Below are 26,530 nucleotides of genomic sequence, written 5' to 3'. Positions count from 1 at the left end.
ATGGAATTGTATATTCTCCTCGGTGAATTCCAGACAAACTTTAAAATCTTTAAGGCCCATTATTTCCATGGAAGAAAGAAAGTTGTTAATGTTTTTCCGCAAAAATCAATGAGACAAGTGTTTAACTTTGTACAGAACATACTTGTGTTTGCATCAGTAAACAGGATACAGATGATGATCAGTAAAAAGGATACAGATGATGATGAAACCTGGAAATTGGATAGAAGTGTGTGTGAAAATAATTTCCTCCTTTTATTCCCTCTGCCTTTCTGTTTTGAAAAGGCTGGCTGCAAGACCATCACTGTAATGATACTTCTAGTCTCAAAGGGACAGGAAATGCAACATCACTTTATCAGAATTTTCAGACTGCAGTGCATAATAGCATGAGTTGTTACAATTTCACACTCTACTGATACTATCATTTTTGCCTTTAAAAAAGATGTCAGGACTGTTTCCTTTCTTGATCGGAGTTCAGTCTGTGTCTGGACAATCTCCTTTGAGGCTGTTTGAACGTAAAACAAGTTTGACTGAACTTGGTTATTTCAGCACTCATGTCAAGTATAAATATGAACCTATTTGTCATATATCTTTCCCCGATATCCTTCAGCTATCTTGTGCTTCAGCTCTAGAATCCTCACCCCACATGTTCAAAGTATAAGAGGTAAAGATTACTGTTGTGAAAAATCTTGCTGCGCAATCATATATTTCACAATTGTCTTTAAAACAAAAGGGCCTCAAGAGCTGGGTAGCAAAAATCAGGATATCCGTTAGAGGGCAACAAAAAGTTTTCTGTATTTCTCTGCTGCCATCTGGTGATCATCTGGAGTCTTGCAACCCAGACGCGGCCACCCTAAACAAAGCTTTGTTTGAAGCTTTCTTGCTTGCTTTCTCCATTGTCATTGTGAAAGCTCCAATTTGTGCTTGACAACAATGCCTGCATCATCATTTCAATGCTGTCCATATGGCTTCTAATAATAGTTAAGAGATTGCATTTGTATCTTAGAGACTTTTAGAATCCTGATATGGAAAGGCTGATTTCATTGGCCCCATAGTTAAAGGAAAGCAGACCCTAATTAAAAGAATTCTGTTCTGAATTAACTTGTTTGACATGTGCTAATTGACAGTTCCTGTGAAATGGTTCTAATTAAAGTCAATATGTCTTTTTCAATTAAAAGGAAATTAAGAATATACTAATATACATTAACAACTTAATCTGCCTTAAATATCCCATATATCAGCTGCCGGAATGTTACTGGTGAGCCATCTGACATATATCTTCCCTTGTTTAGCTGTGAAGACCAATAACCAGCTATGTTATGTCCTACACTCAGCAAAGAGAAAACCAAAATTGTGTAAGTTCGAAATGCAAAGACGGTTAAAGAGAGATCTGTTATATTTAACAACTGATACCTTCTTAACAAACCGGCTATAATATTGATAGATAGGAGAGCAGTTGCCTTGGGTTCAAGATTTGCCCTGCTATAAACAATTAACTATGTGAATAGACAGCAAGCAGCATTTTTTATTATTATATTTATCAGGTAGATGGGGTTTCTCTTTTCTCATAAAAGTCATTTTCATTGTATATGAAACATGAAGAAGATAGTTGCCTTGTAAGAGCTGAAAGTCACCCCCTTTATTATCTGTGGGAATATGGAAGAGCCGTTTATAAACCACAAGGTTAATTCAAATGTTTAATACCAACGTTTTAATATTACTAGTTTTGCTGACACAGCAAGGAATATTAACAACCTGTAATATCACAGTGATATACACAGCAGTTGCATCTGCTTTACATGGTATGCTAAAGTAATTTAAAGTGATTTCCTCATATATAATTTGTTTCAGTCTGGTTTTAAGAATTAGAATGAAGTTAGATTTGGAAATAAATACAGCAACATACTGTTTAACTGAACATAACAAGAAACTGTTGAATATTGGGTGAAGCCGATATCTCACAGGATCTGATTTGTCATCATCCACAATATATAAATTCACCCTTAAAAAAAGATATAATACAGTATCTATACCAAAGTGTCCAGAGAGTACATTTGAAATATAACTAGTAAATCTCTGCAAGATTTTTAATAGATTAAGAAAGATTTCTGATTTCCATTTGTCAACAAGAGCGGCAGAAAATACCTTCTTTATTCCCCTAATGATACTGCTGAAATGAAGAAAGTTTGACAGATAACAAGGATTTTTGCATGAAAGGATTGTTTGCTTGGTTTGCTAACACAAGATTTTCCCACACAACATTGTTGCTGCTGCTGTGAGCAATATTCCTCATACTCCAATTATAAATGATTTAAGATAAAAGTGAAAGAATGCAAACCAAGAATACAATTATGCAGGTGGTGGATCACCCTGCCTGCAGGCAGCACAGGACTATCAACATGAAACATGTTCTGAAGATCTACCTGTCATTCTGTCTTTACAGAGCTGGTGTGCATCTGCAAAACGTCTTTTTTTTGGACCTCACTTTCACTTTGCCTGGAATATCGGATTCTGGCTAGCTGGTCAGCTCAAGCCAAATTATAGCCTAAGAAATACTTATTTCTTTGTAGATTTATATATGTGGATATGCAAGACATATTTCTCCATGAGTCCATATATATGGATGTATAGATGGCATAATGTTATGTGGTTTACAACAAGTGTGAGACAACTCATATGAGAGTTATACAAGTTCAGCCCAGATTCCACCTATCTTTGTCTTTAAGCAAATAATTAACTAAGCATCCTCTCTGTTTATACCCTGGCTAACAAAAACAGAACTGTTTGTGTGGGGAAGAAACTGCTGTGTTGGCAAGACAAGCGGATCCCATAAACTCTAGAGTCCAAAGAAAATTTATTTTGGCAGCAAGTCTGTTCAAGTAATCAGCATGTGGGACATGGTACGTTATAGCCCAGGCAAGACCCCCTGTTACTAAAGCATGTTTTTGCTCAAGTATCAGTCCCAAATCTTCCCTCCTCCAAAGTCCTCCCCCATCTTTATTCATATTTGTCTTACTCTAAGTGCTGTGAAACAACTATGCATCCTCTCTTAATGTATACATGCTGGAAACTCTTTGCACTGCTAAAAAGAAACAGATAAACATTTTTTTTCAATATTTATTTGTTCAGGAGATAGACTATAGTCCTATTGGGTGGTTTGGATAACTTACTGACTTTACTATCCAGAGCTCTTGGCCTCAAGCAGTCTTCCTTTATACACCAGACCCTGCTTCCCTTCCCCCTTGCTTGCTTTTCAGCTGAATATATCATACCTTGGGTCAGCTGATTCTGACCCTTGTGTATTTTCCATGATCCAAAGTGTGTGCCAGCTTCATTTTTTTAATTATTATTGTTGTTATGGAAAAAAATGAAACTTTATCCAAGTGCCTGGGAAAAGATTATGGAACTCCTTTTAGTAACTGCTGCTATAATGTAAACAAAAAGAAGAAAATGAACAGATATTAACCATATGGGTTCATCAGCATTTTTTTCAAAAATCCAACTTAACTTTTCACATCGTAATGTTTTCCAAACTATGTTAAAAAGAATGCAGCGATCTACCTATGTTTCAGAATACAGTCCATGAATATTGGGTCATCTAACATCTGGAGACCATGCTACCAAAGACCTCCGCAACCTGCCTAGATTTTGTCAACATAATTTCATCCCATTTCTTTTATTGCTAGATAATTACAAGAGTAGAAAAGAGGGCAGCTATTCCTCTGAGGGGCCTTAAAACTTCCCCCAAAAGCAACCAAGCATTTTTTTTTATCCCACCTCATTGAGTGATATCACTACAGGGCTTCCTGTGACCCTTCGAAACATCAGGAGGCTGAGTTTGTATCCCCAATTCTTCAAACATTGTCTGAATCTGACCTAGGTCTTCTCTTGTCCAGTGGACATACTTGAAATTTTAAGAGCATCTCAAAGGCACTACACAAAAGGGCTGCTATGAATAACATCCATTTCCCAATGTTTTTTCTTCTTTAATTAAAAGAACCTAGCAACAGTGTTAGGTGGCAAGAAGCCCAGTGGCCACAAATGGAGCTGCCTCTGTTATAAATTTGCTACAATACATAAATCTAGTAAAAATGAAAAAAAGGAGTCATCCTCAGGCAATATAGTTGGGGTGCTATTTTAAAATTCAAGAGTCACAACAAGTAATAATATTTAAAGAGATAACCTCTACGCATCCCATTAAAGTATATTATTTAAAACAATGTTAAGCTGAAGGTATGCACTCCTTTATGAAGAAATAGAAAGTACACCCAACTAGGAGCATGCATTCACAAGAAATATTATGCCAAAGTGTACCTTATAATTTCTCAATATTTTTATTCCTATGTAAATCAAGCTTCTGGTTTTCTAACACATGTTGAGGATCTCTAATTCCTTTCACATTTCTTCTGACTTCGCAAAACTTTTTAAATTTTTCAATTGTTGTGAGAATCACTGCCTGTTGTTGCTGGCATTTCTGCTTTCTATCACACATCATTCTATCATTCTGAAACCTTCCTGCTGACTGCTTTCAGATCTGAAAAAGTCCAATGGAAGGAGTTCATCACAATGTGTTCGACTTACAGGAAGTGAAGTCAGGGAAGCTGCATAATGCTAGCCAGATGATGATCTGCTAAAAGATTATTCCTGCACTGCCTTAGACAGTAAATCAAATATATATAAGTCCACCCATATTAAAGTTCCCTGAATTCTCCTCTGAAACAAATTTTGAAAACAAAATCTCTTTCATGAAGTAGAATTAGAACGAGCCAAAAAAAAAATAATACCAGGAGAGAGAGAGAGAGAACACAATTCTAAAAAGTTGTCTGGTGTCATCCTTCAAAATCAATTCAAAAATCATCCTACTTGGGCTAGTTGCAATGATATATGGAAAGCCAAAAAAAAGGGGGAAAGGGTAAGCTTAACAAGATTTGTGAGTTATAGTTCATGTTATATTGGCTATTTTAATATAGCACACATAAATATTTTGTGTATCCTTAAAAAATATTAGAAGCCAAATAATAAAGAACAATCTTATTATTTCAAAGTAACATCTGCAATTCATCCTCTGCTTGCTTTTACTGCTTGGTTATTCTTCTGTCCTTAGGGTAACAGTGTATCAAATTCACTGATATCAGGTGTTTTGTTTTGTTTATTTTATTTTATTATTAATTAATTAATTTTTAATTAATTTTAATTCATTCATTCATTCAATTTCTATAGCTGCCCAACTTAACCAAGTCACTCCGGTGTATCACTATTAGACTCAGGAAATACTTTCTCTATTGGTAACACTCTGGATTCCAAAGCTCATCCTAACGTGCAAAACAGGAAACTTGGGGAGAAGAGCTAGATCTCTTCTGTCTGGTACAGATATAGTGACAGTCATGTCTGAGAACTGATAGTTCTATGTTCTATGTCTGTTATTGTCACTTTAATAAGTACAATACAATAAAGATTACTTTGTTGTTGTTAGTTGCGAAGTCGTGTCCGACCCATCACGACCCCATGGACAACATTTCTCCAGGCCTTCCCGTCCTCTACCATCCTTTGGAGTCCATTTAAACTCATGCCTACTGCTTCAGTGACTCCATCCAGCCACCTCGTTCTCTGTCGTCCCTTTCTTCTTTTGCCCTCAATCTTTCCCAACATTAGGTTTTTCTCCAGTGAGTCCTTCTTTCTCATTCGGTGGCCAAAGTATTTCAGTTTCATCTTCAGGATCTGGCCTTCTAAAGTGCAGTTAGGGTTGATCTCCTCTAGAACTGACTTGTTTATTCGCCTTGCAATCCAAGGGACTCGCAGGAGTCTTCTTGCTCCCAGATTACTACTGGGTGCTAAAATTACAGGACACTGGCCTTCTATCTTTCATGATAACATTAACTCTCTGCCCAGTATTGCCTTCCATTGAGGTCTCTGTGCCTGGTACTGTTTTGTTTGCTCATGCTATATGTACACTACCACGTCTATTAACTTTATTTATTTTGTTCACAAGGGTAATATGGCACTTTATCTTAGATGATAAATTTTAGTTCCTGGTTTAGAAAGTTACAAGAGGCACAATCTGATTTAATTCAGAAGAAATCAGAGATGGGATTTTGGATTATATACAGGGACTTCAATCTTTTTTCTACTAAATTAAGGAATGGTTCCACTCCCAAATCTTTGGAATAAGAGGCATGCATAATTAAACACTGTCTTCTGGGCTAAAAAGAGATCACCCACCCCAGGTGGACCTTGAGCATTTCTAGCATGGTAGTTAGGTTTGGATAAGTTCAGCTTCCAACATAATAGCTACATTCTCATGCTAAGTTGTTTTAGTCATAACTTTTTATCAATATATTTACATGATAGAACCACGATTTATAGTGCACAGAGACTGAGTTAATACATCACACAAAGCCAATATGAAACAAATCATATAACAGCCTAGAATAGCTTGGGACCCCAGCCAGTGCATCAGCTGAAACTGTTTACAATCTAACTGCTGAAACTAATGTCAAAGTATATGTGAATCAACTCTATATTTTGATTTTTCGATGTCATATAATCTGTAGTTTTCTATCTATTTTTAATTGCTACCCAGTTATTCAAGGTGTTTATCAATATTTAGCATCCCCGTGATATGAGGCTCAGACAGTAATTATCTGACCCTGTAAAAAATGCTTTTAATGAAGTGCCAAGTTATGATGAACCATTGCCTGTCTCCAGCAAAGCTGATGAGATGGGCAGAACATTGGTATAATAAGTAATTATTCAGTAATGGATGATAAAGCTTGTTCACATTCTGATTTTTGGTGTCTGAATAATATATATTGCAGTTTTGAAATGCAGTGTAATTTTACTGAAAAGCATCTGATAGGCAGTAAATGGGCACAATTTTTGCATGATTCTCATAAGCCTTCAATTATTTTTCACCCTGATTATGTAGAAAGAGATACAAATGTATTCTACGGCACATATGCTTTTACAGCCATAAAAGAATGTGCAATAAATGGATCCAATTTTCACAGAATAACTCTAGATACTGTAGCTAGATGATAATGATAGTTGATAGATAAACAGACAAACAAAAACCTTGCCATTTTTCTAAGTATAGCAAGTATGGCCTTGATATGTGACAATAATATAGACTTTTAATTTTTCATTCTGTCAATTTTTTTCAACCCACCAAATAAATATACTCAGTCAAACACTTCTAATTCACTGGCTGGAAACGTCTCTACAATGAAGAAAATTACTGTTGGTTCCAATGTGCATTTTTTAAGATTTGGTAATCGAAAATGTGAGAAGAATTGGGGGAATGATTCTGTCTGGAACCAAGCATGCAGTGCATTAGGCTCACCTTATAACATCATTTCTTCCTTCCATTTTTAAAAAAATGAAGTCCACATCAATACTAAATGAAGAAAACTCTTTGCTTTTCCTTTCACCTTTGCCTTTTTTTTTTTTTATCTGCACTAGGAATTTCCAGAGGACTTTAAAGCTCCAGATCACATTTTGGATATTGAATTCTGAAATCCTACCAGTCCTATTATGTACTCTGATACCTTAAAAATGAAGCAGCATATAAGCCATCTTTAGATTGGGAAACTGTCACTTAGAAAATAAAATTAATGTAATGCTTCTGTCTTACTTTCACTTGTAATACTAGTACTTAAAATTGGATTCTTAATCAACCACCTCTGGAACATTTTCAGATCTTTCTTACTTACACATTTCAGTTCACAACTTCAATCATTCTTAGATCACAGTAGACAGTGGACAATCTTAAGCAATGGCAGCTTTGAGGCATCCTGTCTACGATGCTTGAGAGAGACCTTTGGCTTTTTCTGAACCAAACCCCAGCGGTGCCATTTTTAGTATCTTCTGTATTGCTACTAAACAGACAAAATGACAAAAGAAGGTAGTGTTAAGGAAGCTTTTCGGGGAAAGTTTCCCAAGTCTATTATTTATGTACTTTACATCTTACATTTTTAATTCACCTTTGTTCCTGGACTCTCAGCAGGTGCAGCATCTGGCCAACTTTGCCTGGAATCAAAAGATAAGCAGAACTGAGCCTGCTTAATATTTGGAAAGAGAATGCCATTGAATCCCAGGACTTTAAACAAGAGTAGAAAGTCAGAAACTATGTCAAAAGAAGGTTATGCTCTTGTTGCCAAGAAAACTACATGAATTTCCCCGTGAAGTTAAAGTGAAGCTCAATTTAAGGGAGACTTTACCATAATCTCCAACTTGCAGCAGCCATAATTAACACCTGCAATTTATCAGAACTTTTATGTGCATTCCTCAAGTCTCACTTCCCTTGTTAAAATAAATTAGTAAAGCAGCCAGAAATGTACAGTTAATGAAAAAAAAATCTTGTAACGTCTTTCATGTACATATAATTAAGATTGAATGGCTGCTCGTGTTCTTTTCTTGAGTTCACATGTCACTGTGGAATATTCAGCTTGTATTGATAACTCACATTATCAGTAAAGATGATTTCACCCATGAACCATAGACTGATCTTTACTTCAGCTTATCTATAATGCAAATATAAAAATTAAATTGAACAGAATGTGTGTTTGATTTTAAGGCTACAATACTATGCCGTTTTATTTTAGGAGGAAAATCCAGCATTATATAAATGGGCATAAGACCCATTAAACTCCAAGGCATTTCTTCCCAAACAGATATGTATAGTTCTGCATTGGTACAGCAGTGTGGGTGAAAATATTAACAACTTTCACACTTAGCATAAGTAGCTAAAATGAAGACTAAAAAACTAATAGATGTGAAAGTGCCCATGGCACTTGGGATATTTGTGAATTAACTTGGATAGTTAGAATGCATTCCTATAAGATAGAATGAGGTGAATCTCAATTCAATCAAATTTAGGGTTAAACTGGATACTGAATCTGAAATCCTGGCAGTCTATTTTGGAAGCCTAATGAAATTTGGGTCCAATCCAGCTATAGATTAGGATCCAAACATCTAATCCAAGCTTTTAATTGACGTTATCCTGCTAGGATTGCTCATCTACAGAATATGATATTTCCAATTAAATGCAGGTATGAATTTTCTTTCTGCATTTATTGACTTTACTTATTGTCTTTGATTTTTTTCATTCCTTAAATCTTAGATCTGCAACATAAAATCACAGACTTGGATCTAAAGTGGAATAAGTAATTGCTTGATAGTTCCTTGCTAACTTTTGAAAGTGGTCTGCAGCTGCTGATGTATGTTTGTGCTGGCACTGCAGAGTGGAGTCCTGGGAATAAGGAATCTGACTTCAGAGAAACAAGAGCTAGCTTCAAAGACAAGAACAACTCTCCCCAGCTGATAGAACTTCTACTGAAAGAAAAACAACAATGAAGTAAAAAAGCACACCAGTAATAGCTCCTGTTACTGCCCTGCAATCCTATTCCAAGTGGTCTTATCATTTGTTTGATTGCACACTTCCGTTTCCACAATCTTCTATCTATTTTATATTTTGTACTCTAGAAATTCTTGGTTTTTATGGTATGTTAATTTTGTTTACCAGTCACAGTTACTTGTTGAGATGGGACAAGAAAGGAAGGAAGGAAGGAAGGGAGGGAGGGAGGGAGGGAGGGAGGGAGGGAGGGAGATCTTCATTAGATTAATACTATCTTTTTGTCCATTTAGGTGTTGGACAAAATAATGAGTCTATATTACCATACTTCAAATGTATTATACAGCCAAAAATGACTGTGATCATTTTGATAAACCTTGGAAATTTCCACAAGTTTTAGGCATATAAATTACATGCTTTATACAACAACATAACAAATAATTTTACCTTTATGCTAATATATTTGATCAAAGTTATTATAGATTACAACATACGTTTCAAGTGTTGTAATTACTGTTTAATCATTAATTGCTTTCATTTTACTTTTATTGTTAAAAAAGCACATACAAAGCATGTGGACAGGTACTGTTCACTTTGTATGATTTTCAGAACTGAATTTCAGTGAAATTTTAAATATTATTGTGCTATCAAAACATTCTAGTATAGTATTATCTTTTGAGATAAATAGGGTTTTAACCATTGTAATTAGACAGAATTGGCATATTTCTACCTGAAAATATGAAAATATTTCATGAAAGTAAATTAGTATGTCCATTTCAGTTATTCTTTTTTACACTCAGTAAAGAGTTTGATTGCTAAAAAACTCTCCATTTTTATTACACAATATATTCCTTAAATTTTACATGAAAAAATTTGGCTGTAGAAAGAATAAAAAATACTTTGGGAAGATGGTCCTAATACTGCCAATCAAAATTACATTGCAACTATTCTTTTTTTCTCTTTTAAACTAATAGAGATGGGAGTATGTTAGAAAAGGAACATAACAATATGTTGACACTGCATTATATATATGAAGCAAAAGTTTGAATGTTTTGTCTAAATACTTCTAAGCAAGTAAGATCACACATGATGTCTCAAACACCGTACACCAAAATATAATAAAGGAAAATTAAAAATTGGCTTTAATAAATTAATACATTTAATAAAAATTAAAATTGGAACCTGGAAATAAGCCCCACTGAACTCAGTTTTACTTACTTTCAAATAAATATTTTTAAAAATTGAAAAGCAGAGTTCAAAGTCAAGAAAAATGGTTTTTAATTGTACTTAAACTGGCACCTGGAAACTTTTGCAGATGGGGTGAGTGGGTAGGATGATGCTTTTCTTTCCTTTTCCTTTTTATCTACACATTCAGCAGAATTTGGAGATTTACTACAACATTCGGTTCTCTATGTAGAAAAACTTATTTTTATTTCCCGAGGAAACAGTATCTAAACATTATTGTGTTCAGTTAGTTGTACGTAGTAAAACAATGTATTTTTTTCAGAGTAGCTTATAAAATATGTGAATAGTCCAAAATGAATGACAATCAAATCATGTTGTTATTTATTTATTTATTCATTCATCCCACTCAGATAATTAACAAACAGACTTACCTGAATTAATATTACACAGTAGTTTTTGACAAACCAAAGGGAGGATGCAGATGATTTCCTGATGGCCATTTTTATGGGTTCCCAGCCAATGATCAGTGGGAACAGGAAACTGGCAAAGCACAGCCTGAAAATCAAAATGAAGGGCCATTGTTCAGTTGGAACAAAGAGGACAGGAGGATACATAGTTATGCCAAGCTTCTAACTTTTCAACCTTGATACTGTCTTACAATACAAAGCTATTATGAACAATTGATATACAAAAGTTTTTAGAGTACCCTGACTTTTCACATTAATTCAATATTTATAGCAACTTTGAGAGGTTAAACAAGAATGAACTAAGTAATGATATGTGACCCAATGACCTCTGATGTGGCTGGAGGATTTTAACTGGTTGAAACCCTTATCTTTATTATTATTGCTTAGAAAAGAACCAAGAAGATGAAAGAATGTGATTTTAAAAAATTAGAAAGATCCACTATAGATCTACATAAGTAATCTTCAGTTGAGGTCCAATCATTAGGTAATTATACTCAATTGTATATTGAGTATATAACTATACTCTCTTTGGGAATTTTGTAGTAGCATAGCTGGGTAACAAGGATATTTGTCAGGGGAGCGGGATTAAAAAGTCAAGATAGCAGGCACAATATGTTTGAAGCTGACTTTTTTGAGTCCCTCTCCCCAGAAAAAGTAGAAGGTAAAGTTCAGGGTTTGTTCTATTTGACTGAAAAAGGTAATGGAGTTAAAACTGAAATCCACCTTCAGTTTTCAGTGCTAATAGAAATAGGATATACAGTAAAATAGTTTTTTTTACTATTGGAGTAAAAAAAATAGTATTTTTTTTTTTAATTTTGTCTCTTTAAAATTCTTTTAAATCCTTGAAAAAGGCTGCATTCTTAATTATGTTTAACAAATAAATAAGAGAGTTGTGGAATAATGTTCTGACTCTAAAAAGTAGTTGCAGTAACAATGTAGCAGGGAATAATAGGAAGAAATTCATGCCTTCACATATTTTGATGTCATGCTGATCTATATAAGAGGATGGAAAAGCGTATGAGATAAATAATGCTGATTAAAGCTGCACTTCTTTCATTTTTACTATTTGAAGAGGCACTTCTATTTATTCCTGCTGGGTAGTGACTGAAATGCTCATATTGCAAACTACAAAGTAAATATTAGGAGCGTTTTGGATTTAGATTGAGATGATTGAGATTATTTTAGATTTAGATTTAGATGATTCATGCACATCAAAATAATATTTCATGAAATATTTCTGAAGATATTAATTTGTGCTTTCCCCAAAGAGTATTTAAAATTTATTTGGGGTATTAGGATATTTTGCAACTCATCAAAAGACTAAAGAGATTTTTTTGTAATAAAATCCTGTTGCAGTCGGAATTTGTCCAGTAATAAACCTCCTGACAGGAAACCTGTCAGTGGTCCATTTCCAAGTTTTTGGGATAAACAGCAATACGAAGTGGTTCAGAAGAAGAGGCCCAAGATGGTGCCTGACCTTTGACTTCTAACATTTCATCCTCCTCTTAGTTCATGCTTATTTGAAAGTCTGTCAGAATACTGGGTTGTCCTGTTTATGAACAACCTATTTATTCTTCAGAAACAGCTTGGAGGGACATATCCAGATCACAAGCTCTGAGATATAATTAAGCCATATGGATACTCGGGGGGGGGGGGGACACTTTAGCACCAGGCCCTGTTTGGATTTTTTCCCCCAGAAAGTTGAGTTCCTCCAACCTGGGCCAAGAATAAAATAAAGTCTGGGGGCAGCAGAATACATCCCCACTGGATTTACCACTATTGCTTGGATTCATGCAAAAAACCACAATAAATCTAGTTGCCATAGTAAGCCAAGACCAAACAAATCAGATTATGTCTTAGACAGTGAGTGAGCCCAGTTTTAGGGATAGGAGATCTATAAAGAAAGAGCTCCAATCTTTCTTGGTCAATGAACACATTTGAAATTCTTTTGGCAGGTAATAGACATTTCCATAAAATGGGTATCATGGTGGTCATAGCCAGGCACAAGATACAAGGCACATGTTTTTATATATATATATATATATATAATGTGTGTGTGTGTGTGTGTGTGTGTGTGTGTGTATATATGTTTTCTGAGGTTTTCGCGGGTGTTTGTATGTAGGTCTTTGGTTATTCGGGTTTTCTCCCGCGTAAAATTGGAAGTGTCTTGGCGACGTTTCGACGAAGTCTCATTCGTCATCTTCAGGCTAGGTGTTTACAGCTTCGTGCTGTTTACAGCTTCGTGCTTCTGGGAGCAATGCTTCTGGGAGCAATGCTTCTGGGAGCAATGCGACCAGATACCTCTCACCGACCCGTGCGCTCTCACAGAGAGGGACTCCTCAGGGTGCCGTCAGCTAGGCAGTGTCGTCTGGCGACGCCCAGGGGAAGGGCCTTCTCTGTGGGGGCTCCCACCCTCTGGAACGAACTCCCCCCAGGACTCCGTCAACTTCCAGATCTTCGAACCTTCCGTCGCGAGCTCAAGACTCATTTATTCATCTGTGCAGGACTGGCTTAGACTTTTAAAATTTATATATATAGTTATATATATATTATATATATATATATATTATATATATATATATATATATAATAATTGGTATTATTAATTATTGGCATTAGAATAAGTCTTTAATGATTATTTTAATTTGTATATTGATGTTTTTATATGCCTGTAAACCGCCTGAGTCCTTTGGGAGATAGGGGTATATAAGTTTAAATAATAAAATAAAATAAAATAAAATAAAATAAAATAAAATAAATATATATATATATATATATATATATATATATATATATATATATATATATATAGTTATATATATATTATATATATATAGTTATATATTGTTGTGACAAATAAAATAAATAAATAAAATAAATGTTCTATTTTAAGGCAAACTGATGCCATTTCTTCCTGACTCTCTTTCAGTCTTGAGTTTAGACTACAAAACCTCCAATGTCCCTTCCAACTTTGCTATTCTGTTAGAACAAACAAGACAGTAAAGTAAGAAAATGACAGAAACAAGCAACAAATAAAGCAGGCAATAGACAGAAAAAGACAGAATCCTGAACCAACTGCAGGATGAGGATAGGCTTTATATCACCTCAACGATAGCTAGTTGACTAGAAATCCATTATAGGAAAATGATATAAATCATATAATTTCAGATAAAATATTTTTCCTTTGAATTTGTAAACCCTAGAGCTAATAAAGTACTAAAATTAGTGCTAGTAACAGTGAAGTAAAAAACTAAAAGACTACAATCTATACTGAACTTCAGGAAAAAAATATTTGTACATTAGATGTAACATCATTTTGCTTCACAATGAACATTTCATGTTCTAAAATTGAAATATCTGGATGGGATTGAATTCTTCACTATATATCAGAATAACAAAAATCAAGTTTTCATTCAGTTTGAAATAGGTCTATAGTATTGAGAGGAAAGTAACAACTGCTGTGTTTACGACACAACAAGTTACTTCATTTATTGCAAATATTACCTATTTCTCTGTAGAACCACAATCTTGAACTCACACAGAATTGTTTCTTGTAATATCATATACACTTCAAATACTGTGGAGAAAAAACACAGGTCTATGTAGTCATAACAGAATGAAAAAATAGAGAAATCACACAAAATGAGGAATATGCTATAGGGAAAAGAACATACTGTTCTTTAATACACGTTCATCTGTGAACTTAGATGTTCCCTTCAGTGAAATACATATGCATACATTTTTAAAAAGTGATGTATAAATGTTTTACCAACTGCAGATGCATTTGAGACACTCGAAATACTTCAAAAGAACAAGTAAAACAGGTATAAGGAGATAGTTACCGGAGGAAGATGTGCCATAGTGCCATACACACACACATGTACACACACAAAAAGCTCACACTCAAAAGTTCTCAAAGTAAAAGCTATGTCCCTCTGGAGTGATTCAGACAATAGAAATTTAGACTTTTCCTGATCTCCTACCTTTTCCTGATCTACCTGCTGTATCTCTCTTGGCCCAGGAAGCAAAGCAAACTCCTCTCCTTCCAGAACAACAGAACAGGAGAAGCAAATCTTATTCGCTAGATAATATTCCATTGGCTATATCGAGGAACTAATCATAAACTACATTTATGCAACATTTTCTAGCTATTTAAACTTTTATTCTATGTACGTTTACGACAATCCTTGAAAGATTGATAGTAGTCAGTTAAGAAAGCACCCTTTTGCCATTCTTAACAAGATTTTTCTGATAAAACAATTTATTGAAGCAAAACAAAGTCATCAGTTTAAAAAAATGGCCACTGGAAATGTAAAGAAGTTGTCTATGTGACTCTCGAAGGTAAATTATACCATTTTATCACAGTTAAGACTTTCTCAGATTGTCTAAATTCTACAAATCCAGAAAATGGGTTTGCATTTACTCCCATGCCTGGGATAGGATATATGTCAGCCTGAGTAGGTTTTGTGTGGAAATTTAGCAGAGGTGGGTTTCAGCAGTTTCTGACCAGTTCTGGAGAACCAGTAGCGGAAATTTTGAGTAGTTCAGAGAACCGGTAGTAAAAATTCTGACTGGCCCCGCCCCCATTTATACTCTGCCTCTCATGTCCCAGCTGATCAGGAGGGAATGGGGATTTTCCAGTAACATTCCCCTGGAGTAGGGTGGGAATGGAGATTTTACAGTATCTTTCCCCTGCCACACCCACCAAGCCATGCCACACCCACCAAGCCACACCCACAGAACCACTAGTAAAAAATGTTGAAACCCACCACTGAAATTTAGGTATGTGTTTTTCTGTTGTTTGCTTGTTTTTCTCTTTTTATTTGAATTTTGACAACTCCCCAAAATTATTTTGGAATTGCATGGCCTTGTAAATCAAATAAATAAATATTTTCTTCCCTGTTCAAAGGGAAGCAAGACAAATCATGAAGCGCTGAATTGAATTCATGACTGAGCCAAAAGTACAGTAAGTATTGTTCTACTCACTGGGAATTGTAACTTTTGTCATACTATTATACACCTTCAGTTCTGAATATTATGAGAAGCTAAAATTTTCATACGAATTTTTGACTTGAACTAAAAAGGAATACAGAGCAACTCAGTGCATCATAACTTCACACTATTCTGATTTTTTTTGCCATATCTGAGAAAATATGTAAATGTGCACATATTTCCCATTAGATTTACTTTTTTTGCAATAAAGTATATTTTTTTGTTTTTCAAATATTAAACCCCTGATTGATTGACTTTTACAAGTATAATTACTTCGATTTCAATTTTTAATCTAAATCTCTCAATGGTATTCTAATGTGTGAGGTTTGTTACACATGGCAAAGTTTACTTCTCTGATAAAATGATAGCTCCAAGTATAGGGAGCTTTTTTTTCTCTAAACAGTAATATAGTTTTAAAATACTAGCTGGGCAAAATTAATGAAATTATAATTGTATTTTTGTTTTTTCTAAGTGTAAACTGCATCCGATTTGTATGGTTTATTTCATTCATGGTAGGTGTTTTGATAGAAGATCCCAAGGGAATACAGGAAGACAAGTAATGTAAAAAATAAAATCTTAGAAAAATGCAACAACAGTACTTACAAAGAAAATTGTATGGCAGATCTACCTTTTTATATTAGGATTAGCAGTATGACAAGGAGATCCTTCTATGAAATACCTACTTCGTAACTGCTGCCAAAACAGGCATATAAATTACATTATTAGCATTACTAGTATCAACATTTTATAATAGCAGTACAGTAATTAGAAATACAATTTTTAAAAACTTATGAGAGACAGAAATTAAAAACAATCTGACAGCTAGCTGCACACAGGCCACCATGTTCAGGAGGCTAGAAGTAGCTATAATACACAATCCTATATATGTTTGCTTAGAAGGAAAGACAATTGAATCTAATGTGACTTACACTCAGATCTGTATAGAGCACAGTCTGATGCCAAAACTCTACTCACTTACAAGAAAGTCCTATGGAAATCAATGTGCCTACTTCTGCAAGCAAATATAATATTGCGTTATAAATATGTGGTCTAAGTCAGCCATTTTGCTTCTCTTCTGCCTGGAGAAAATACTTCGATGCTCTGATATTTGAGTCTTTTAAAAATGAAATAGGTGAAGCAAAAAAACCACAATTTAATAATTAAAATCGTTTTCTTGAAGATAAAACACAACATAAAAGCTCACTATGTAGGGTTTTATGAACATAAATGTTATTGTACTAAACTAGTTTTCATTCTTAGAAAAAGATATAACAATAGAACAATACTTGTTCTAAGTTCTCTGGAAAATGTTCAAGAAGTGTTATACAGTATTTTGGTTTGGAAGGTCTGGAGAACCCGCATAAGTATCTTTGATGGCAGTCAAGGCAGGACAAGTAATGAAACATACATTACAAAATCTTGATGCACAGTCCACCCTTTGCATATTTATGTCCAAACTGTAATGTCAGTAAAAAAGAAGAAAGCCTGTGTCATAATATCACAATGCATGTTTTGCTATTTGGTGACCTCATGATTAGGAATGGATGCCTAGGGGAACAATGAACATCTGGATCCAATAAGACATTATTCTTTCACTTCAGATCTTGCCTACTGTATTCTCTATTTTCTAGCCTAGAATACTAAAGATAAGTCTACAGTTTTATCTTGACATCATAATTTGAAGTCTCAGTTCAAGAATCTGATTTGGAATATTCTTTCCTACATAATAGCAATAGCACTTAAACTTATATACCGCTTTACAGTGCTTTACAACCCTCTCTAAACAGATTACAGAGTCAGCATATTGGCCCAACAATTTCGGTCCACATTTTACCCACCTCGGAAGGATGGAAGGCTGAGTCAACCTTGAGCCTGGTGAGATTTGAACTGCCAAATTGCAGGCAGGTGGCAGGCAGCAGAAGAAGCCTGGAGTACTGCATTCCAACCACTATGCCACCATGGCTCATGATTCTATAAAAAGATATTTATCATTATTTATTTATCTGTTTAAACATGTTGGCTGCCCAAATCCAGTGAACTCCAGTTTCAATCACAATTTTAACTTGCTTGGCTCTCTTGTGTCCATAGTACTGGACAGAAGTAAAGATATAGAGCTGATACAGAGTTTACAATAAAGAGTAAGTACTTGTAGGAAATTGTACAGATTGTGTTTGCAAGTTGATCAGAGGAAAATGAAATATTTCTATGCACCATCTGAGAAGTAAAAAAAAAATTTCTATAGGAATAGTAAAAAATTCATTCTGTGTTTCCAGTCCTTAAACACTGTAACAAAACTGCTAACCTCCATCTATATAAAATGGTTTTCTGTCAGCTCAGGAGAAAACCAAAATAGTTAATTTTTAATTACTTAAAAGAAACAATTTTTAAGGGGGAAAGATTAAAGATGGGAGGGGAAACAAAACAATGCATCAAGGAAAGATTATACTGTATCCACAAAATAATGAATGACTATTGAGGAGGAACTAGGAAATCAGCATAAAGCAACTAACATGTCTTGGTAGAGAACAAAACTTGGCCACTTGGTTAGAACCCAGAAGAAAGCCCTTTACATTATACTATTTTGTGGCAGGACCCACCAGTCGTTTCTGAGTATCTTACGAACAATTATCACTAGTCCAGATCAAAGCATATTGCACTATTTTAGATTTTATGGTCAGATATACAAAAATTATGAGATCACCTCATTTATCAAGAATGCAAAAACAATTCTGCAATTTCATTTCTGACAATTGTGTTTACCTTCTTTTAGTTGCCTTGCAGCAGCAGAATTGCTTGCATTTTTTAAGAACCCAGTACTTGGAGAGCAAATACAATATTACTTGACATTGTAACCTTCAATCCTTCTTCAATAATCATAAATTATGATGGATAGATATTCATGTAAAATACATTGACTTGAATACATGAGCATTCTACACTGAAATTTACTGAAACTTCTTGGAATATTTTCACAAAATGGGTCAGGCAGATACATTCTCTGCTCCAAGAAACTTTATATTGACTAAATAGCAGCCAAGCATGGTTGATAAACCTTACTTCGAATGGACTGCTATGAAATAGCATATGCTGCAACATTCAGAATCAGCTCTGACTTTGTGAAAATACAATAATAATGTTAAATAAAAAATTACATAGGTTTTTTTAAATTATATTCAAAGTATACTCAAATGCAGCATTAATACCTGCATTTCCATATTTTTCTTTGCAACTATATATTCCATCTATAGGATAAATATATGATAGACTGATAAGAAGGACAATTAATTTAAAATTGTTACTTTAACATGGACCATTATCCCAAAACTGACATTGTCACTCAGATATGTTATCATACAAAGACTTTCTACATGCCTTCCTATAAAAGCACAGAATTTTTTAAAAGATTGTTTTAATCTTTTAACAGAAAAGAGTCACCTATTCTCTTTATCTATATTGAATATTTCCATAAATCTCTGACAGTGCTACATACGGACTGAAAATATAATATTCACCAAATAATTTCAGATGATTCAGATAAAATACTTAAAGCTATTTTGTTGCATTAGCTCCCACATGGAATAGCAGGCAAGAATTACATTGCTGCCCTGTTAAAATGTTAACAACCACATTTCATTTTTTTTTTTGAAAAGGCAATTTATTTGTCCTGAAATAAAGAGTTGATTATATCTCTTATTACTGTTACAAGAACTTGATATATCATGAGAAAGAGTTACAACATGTATCAACTATCAACCAGAAAAAATGAATCTGATTCATAATTCACTTTGAGAATGTCTAGTTAGTCAATCAAGTGATTTGTAATCATAAAGGCTGCCAGGAACTGAATGAATAATGGGCCATACTAAAATCCTTGGATTTTCTAATATTTTTATTTCGTTATGAGACTTCTACTGTTATTTCTGGTAATTGTCTCTACTTCAGTAGAACCAACTAAGCACCAGTTTGTTTACATAAATCTATCTGGCTATTTAACATATATTCAGAGAATGATTATTCAACTAAGACATGAAAGTAGATTTTCCTCTATGAAAACTGCAGTCTTTTAATGATGCAAAACCGATAGAGAAGCAGACTATCTTCAACTCGGCTTCATTTTTTTTCCTGCAAGTATTTTGTAGGAAATAAATCTTAGCATAGATCATATTGCTGCAGTACATTTTCTCAAGTTTTAAGTATAGAAATGTGGTAATTTGTATAGCATGCCATCTGTTTAACAGCAGCATCCCTTCCCATGGCTCTTTAGCTTTACAGATCATCAACCTATTCTCTTAGTTAAAAATCAACAATTCTATTATAACATGCTATACAGCACGTATCCTCCAAATGCAAATTTCTGTAAAAACAATATTCCAACCAGGAGAAAAACAGAGAGAAAGCTTAACTCCATTACCACCATATCTCATATATTTTCAAGAATACTTTGGTTTTGTTTGGTTTCTTTTCAAACAAGAATAAGAAATTTGTTAGTTATAATTCTGATAGTTGATAGGAAAATCTTAGCAAAGTACTACTTAAGTATTATTTATTAGTATTATTTCCCCCAAAATAAGACATCCCTGATAATAAGCCCAATCGGGCTTTTGAGCACATGGCAATAAGGCCAAGTGCTTATTTCAGGGTTCAAAAAAATATAAGACAGGGTCTTATTTTTGGGGAAACACAGTAGAATTTTAAAATATTCCTCTTTTGCAATTATTAGTTTAGAAATTATTTAGGTTCCCCGTGTTTGGACTAAATGCAATTGATTTAAATAAAATCAGATACAGAGTGAATATCTTTTACAGTGTGCTCTCTGCAAGCATATCTACAAAATCCTTATTTTCCTTTTATTTTTTTAAAGCCTTTAAAATAACATGGCTGACATAGTCAGTATAATATATTTTACAATTGCACCACTGATCTTTTACACAGAAGCATTATAAATTCTACAATTGCCTTATCAGCTATCAGCTATCTCCATGTGTGAACCAGACTTTTTATTAAAATTAAGTACAAGTTCCATAAAAAATGATCCGAAATATTGTTAACTCCAGCAATAATATGTGAATATACTACTAACATTATACAAACAATGCATCACATTTCAAAACAGAACATGATTGTTTTTCTTCAAAATATATACTTAGAATAGAAATAAATTACTTTCTATTTTAATTAAATGTTTTGGGCTTTCATTTTCTCTGTTCATAGACATTTATGAATTGCAATTCTTGTCAAGATTTTTGCTTTTTTTTCCCAAAAAAATTGCGATTACTTTTGAAATAATAATTTAGAGTTTCATCTTTAAAAGCACTTTTGTGACTCAATTTATTTTTATTAGAAATATGCATTTTCCCAGTGAGATTTTTGTGCTAAGAAATCAGTATAGTAGCTTACATTATGAACAGATAGTGACAAATATACTGTATTTTCAATAAAAGGAAATGACAGGAAAGTAACAAAAACTAATCAGAAGGAATATTTATTGAATGTAGAAGTCTATTACTCTGAAACTGATATTTAGCTTTAGTTACATAAATGGTTATCAAATATTCTGATATTTATTGGTTATAAACAAAAATAAACCATAATAAATACATTTACAGTACATCCTGATCATAATCTTGATGTTTTACAGTTGAAACACAGTGAGTGTGAAAACACAGGAAAAACGCAAAGCCAGAATGATCTGCAGCCCTCTGCCATCACACGTTGGCAAGGAATATGTATATTACAGTAAGAGTTTTGATGTATTATGAATTTAAATGGCTGTATTATTGGGTGCTTGTTTCACAAATGCTCTTGCATCCCATTGATTCCTGTGATTGACACATTCAAGTGTTTTACCAAACAGGAACAAAACGAAGAATTTATTTAAGTACCTTCCTGATTCCATTTGCTTACAAGTCTACCCCATCAAAATCAATGAGATGTACTTCCAAGAAAAACAGTTTAGCGTAAAGTGTTCACTACGATTGAAGCTCTGATCCTAAGCACTTGAAGCAAATTCTGCAGAAAATGGTGGAACTGGGCTTTTATATAAATGTCCTTAGAAGTATAATATTTGAAGACTCTCTCCTTTAACATTCAGGTACAATAGAGGCAGCTTATATAAATTTCAGTTGCCAGCTGGATCCCAGGCCTCTCAACCTGTTCCCCATCTTACTAAAGAAAAAAAAAGGAAAAAGACATGAAATGACTTCTAAGAAACGCAATGTATGAACTCATATAAAGGTTACTAAACAGCAATAGGATGGGATACTTTCCTGTCGAACTGGAACAAATTGAAACTAACATGTTTAAGTCTCTACAACACATTAAAATTCCTGACACCCCTAGACTCTTCAGAGCCACTTTCTTCATGGTATCTAATTTCTCAGCACCCTCAAATCCAGTAAAACTAAAAAGCTGCTAAGATATTTCATGCAGTTAGAGTTAGTATCAGAGATACAACTGGATAAAGCAAATTCTCAGTTTGATCAAATATATAAATATACATTTTCAAGATCCCACCACTTGAACAACAGAGAGCATGGAGAACCAAGTGTTGCTAGAGTAACTTTTTAGCACTCTGTCAAATGCATTTTTCATAAAACAGATGCCTATAATAAAACTAAACATTTCCTCATCCTCCTCCCCCCTCTCAGAACGTGGCATATGTTCGGCTTGGATGAGTAGAAATGTATTGTTTGGGATGGCTGCAACCCTATACCTTTTTCCATCAGAGCAAAACCAATATACACAATGAAATGTACATCAGTATACACACACACACATACACATATATACATACATATATAAATGCCTAAAGAGGCATTTTTTCCCAAACAGAACCTAAACAAATAGACTGAATTATGTACCCATCGTGCACTTTGGCATACTACAACAATTCAGTCTTTGTAGTACTAGAGCAACCTACATAACAGGAAAATGGATTTTTCTACCATTACCATAAAAGCATTGCAATGGCAGAGGTTAAAAGTCAGCCACAAAACCATAGATCCTCTCTAGGCATAATTCAAAAGTGTTTGCATATTGGCCACATGAACATTCATTTATCTAAATCAAATCCATTAAAGTTCTGGGTTAATGGTAAATATTATGCCATCCCCTTAAAAATGAAAACACATCAGAGCATTAGATTTTCAAAATACATTTTAATCACAGCATTCTTGTGGTTTTGGTTTATAGATTATTGCAGATAAATTGAAATCCAGATAATTTGGGAGGAAATAACTTGTGATATCAGCATCTTATATTAAATTGACACAGCCCTATCAAAATGAGTAGCATAACAATATTTTTTTCTGTTTCTATGCAACAGGAAGCAGTAAAAATTATATATGTTACATATAAAAAATATATGTTACAAATGCTATTTGTCTTTACAGGTTGGTTTATAATGAGAAAATATCTGCTGAAATATACATTTATGTTTCATGGCTATTGACATACAATATACTGTAACTGGAATGAGTTAAGCCCATTAAATAAAAACTCCCAAATTCTGGTCCTTCTTTTTATAAGGATTAAAATCAAGACTAAAGGCTCAAATGCAACCTATTGGAAAATGTTAGTTGGTCCCCAGCTGCCAATTCAAAAAGAAGCTGTAAAGGTATGCAGAGAATATTTAATACCAAATTAACGATGATTCTGGCCAATGGTTCAATTTGGGGCAAATGGGAGGAGTTTCACCACTGTCACATCAAAGTAACTTTCCATATACAAATTGCTCTATGTTGGTCAATAGTTCTCTTCCTCCCTTACTAATTGTTAATAATAGTTCTCAAATTATATCAGCATAAACTCTTAATTCTATTTCAGCTGCATTTATACATACACACACACACACAAATAATAGGGGAAGATTTAAGCCTTATTTTGTTGAAATAAGCCATATTGCTCTGTTTTGTGCATAACTGTAAACCAAAACAAGCAAATACTATGGCTTTGTGTTGCATGCAAATCATACTATTGAGTGTTGAAAGTTACTCAATGCCTGCTGCAATAGTTTACAATTCCAGAAGACACTGTTTTCCCAATTATAGATTTAAGAATTTAACATTTTTAATCTATTCCTATCATGGCTCCTCAAGTGCCTAGTTTCTGAACCAAGAAGAATGTTAAAGGTGAAATCCCCATTCCCATTCTGAAAAGCCATTTTCTCTGTACTGGGAATGGTGATTCACATTTAAATGATATGGAATGACATAGAACCATAGTGAATCTTCTCATGGGCAACCCCTACTTTTTTAATGAGTTCTAGAGCAAGGGTCTCCAACCTTGGCAACTTTAAGCAAAGTTGGCTGGGGAATTCTGGGAGTTGAAGTCCTCCGGGCTTAAAGTTGCCAAGGTTGGAGACCCTTGTTGTAGAGTATTCCTGCAAAAGGATCCAGACAAAGGTGGGATTCATTTATCTTTCCTACCAGTTCACAAATGTGAGTGCACGCACCTCCTTTGCGCATGTGCATGGCCTCCCGTGCATGCTCTTTGCTCATGCATTAAGTCCGGGCAGGTGGGTGGAGCCTCCCACAGTTGCCACTACCAGTACACCCGAACCAGACAGAACCGGCTGAATCCACCACTGATTCCAGAGCTGAAAATTGGAGTATTAGACTTGGACTCTCCATGTAATTGGAAAGTATGAGTGATACACAATATTTTAAAATATTGATGTCAGAGTTTATCCACGGTTCTTATAAATCTAGATCAGAAGCTGTGTCTTGCCCAGAACATAAGCTCCTAAGAACTTTTCTTCCTCAAGCTGATAGTAATGAACATCTGTGCATTGTTCCTTTCTTTTCAATTGAATTGGCTGAGGAAACAGTTCCAAATACCCTTTAAGGATAATACCAGAGTACAGCAAAGACCTCAATCAAATAAATAAAAATCAAATAAATAAAAAGGAAAAGCTATAACCTATCGAAGATACCCCCTGTGGGCTTATCATACTCAGCAGAACTATTGAAGTAGCCTGATCATCAGTCTCCCTGGTTGGCTTTGAATACAATATATTTCCCACAGTCGTGTCTGATTCAAGTACACGCTGGTCATTGGTCTGTGTCTGTTGAACAAGCTCATCCATGCCTGGGGTTAGACTGCTTGGTTTGGTTCAATAGAGCCACTATTTTCACTGCACATCATGGATCTGTCTTTATTAGCGGTCAAGAGATCAACAGGCCTTTCAAACGGTTCTTTATGTTCACATAAAAAAGTAAAGCAATGCTTTTATTCATTTACTTAAATGAATATAAATAGAATTGTCTTTCTTTTAAAAAATTCTCAGTGGGGCTGCTCTTGGCTTTAACTCATTTAAGCAGACTCAAAATAATATGATTTTTTGTTTTGAACATTGAACGTATCTTTTATGTCACAGAAAGGAGGGTTTTTTAAAATATTTTTGCATCATTGTAGTACTGGAGAGTTTCACATATGTAACTTCAAAGGCAGTGTTTTCAGGAGGGAATCCTTAAGAAAGTCTTACCAGATGAAAGGTAAATTTCTCATACAATAAAGCTGATGCCTTATTGTTGGTATAATATAAAGAAATCTATACAATCTCAAGACACCATATGAGTAAAAACAATGTGCAGACTCTGCACAGACATGTGGAAAGAGAAGGTCAATTTCTTCCAAAGACAAGCTGATCCGAAAATCACAGCTGGTATTGTGATATGTGTAGTGATATGTGTTCTATTAGACTTTGGGCTAAATATTAAAGTTACGTACATTTTGTATGAAACGGGGAAGAAGTTTCCTAATTAATAGAAAGCAGATTGTAACCTAACATATAGCTTTTTCGTAGCCTAGTTGGAAGTGCTTTATAAGCAACTCTTTAAACTGACTATTTTAAAAGTATAGTAAATTTTACTTCATGAGGGCTGTATATTATATTAATATTTGCTACTCTTCTTCTCTACCAATTAAATTTTTCAGTTTGGAATCTATTGCAATTACCTTCATCTTACTGATTTATAGAAGGTAGCAGAAAAATGGGGTGCAGAAGATATATTAAATATTTAATTTGGATCCATGACGGATTTACTATGATGGAAAAAAGAAAGGTAAACATAGGGATTAGGTTGACTATAAAGAGCACCGAAGCAAAAACAATTTTAGAAATAGGTTTAGGTCACTAATATTCTCGTCTATTACACTGAATCTTGTCTACTAAATACGGTACCTATCAAAAAGTCTTGCCTTCAAATATTTATGTTAAAAACATGCATTCTTCCAGGTAATACTGAATTATTTTCTACATTTTTTTCTGGGAACACCAAATATGGAACCTTTTTCTTAATCCCTTTCAATTGTTTATAATGAGAATATAATTGTTTAAAATATACAAATCTGAATCAAACATCCAGAATCATTCATTATTACAACTGCAGACTTTTTAGATTATTCTCACTGCCTGTTTGTATTCCTTCCTTGATCAATATGCAACCTGAAACAAAGTTCTAAAGAAGATCCTGCATCAATATTGTTCTAACAACAATAGTGATCTATTGCAAATATATGGACTTCAGCTCCCAGAATT

General features: G+C 34.2%; 1 long non-coding RNA gene across 8 annotated transcripts in view; it reads right to left on the bottom strand.

The window, feature by feature from the left end:
- The window catches only part of LOC131192314 (uncharacterized), a 124,964-nt gene that overhangs the window by 57,802 nt on the left and 40,632 nt on the right, over positions 1-26,530 (bottom strand). For 5 of the 8 annotated variants that reach the window (XR_009153699.1, XR_009153698.1, XR_009153703.1 and 2 more), the window contains exons 3-8: positions 17,829-17,961; positions 14,503-14,575; positions 10,963-11,086; positions 7,707-7,871; positions 4,312-4,531; positions 3,270-3,422 (exon numbers count right to left, since the gene is read on the bottom strand). This is a non-coding gene — a long non-coding RNA (uncharacterized LOC131192314). Of the gene's footprint in view, positions 1-3,269; positions 3,423-4,311; positions 4,532-7,706; positions 7,872-8,458; positions 8,517-10,962; positions 11,087-14,502; positions 14,576-17,828; positions 17,962-26,530 lie in introns of all 8 variants that reach the window. The other 3 variants (XR_009153701.1, XR_009153702.1, XR_009153705.1) reach the window with 3 other exon arrangements.

This window comes from Ahaetulla prasina, chromosome 2 (assembly GCF_028640845.1).
Source record: "Ahaetulla prasina isolate Xishuangbanna chromosome 2, ASM2864084v1, whole genome shotgun sequence".
Classification (NCBI taxonomy): domain Eukaryota; kingdom Metazoa; phylum Chordata; class Lepidosauria; order Squamata; family Colubridae; genus Ahaetulla; species Ahaetulla prasina.
Note: the sequence above shows the minus strand (reverse complement) of the source record. Positions and strands in the feature narration are given on the sequence as shown.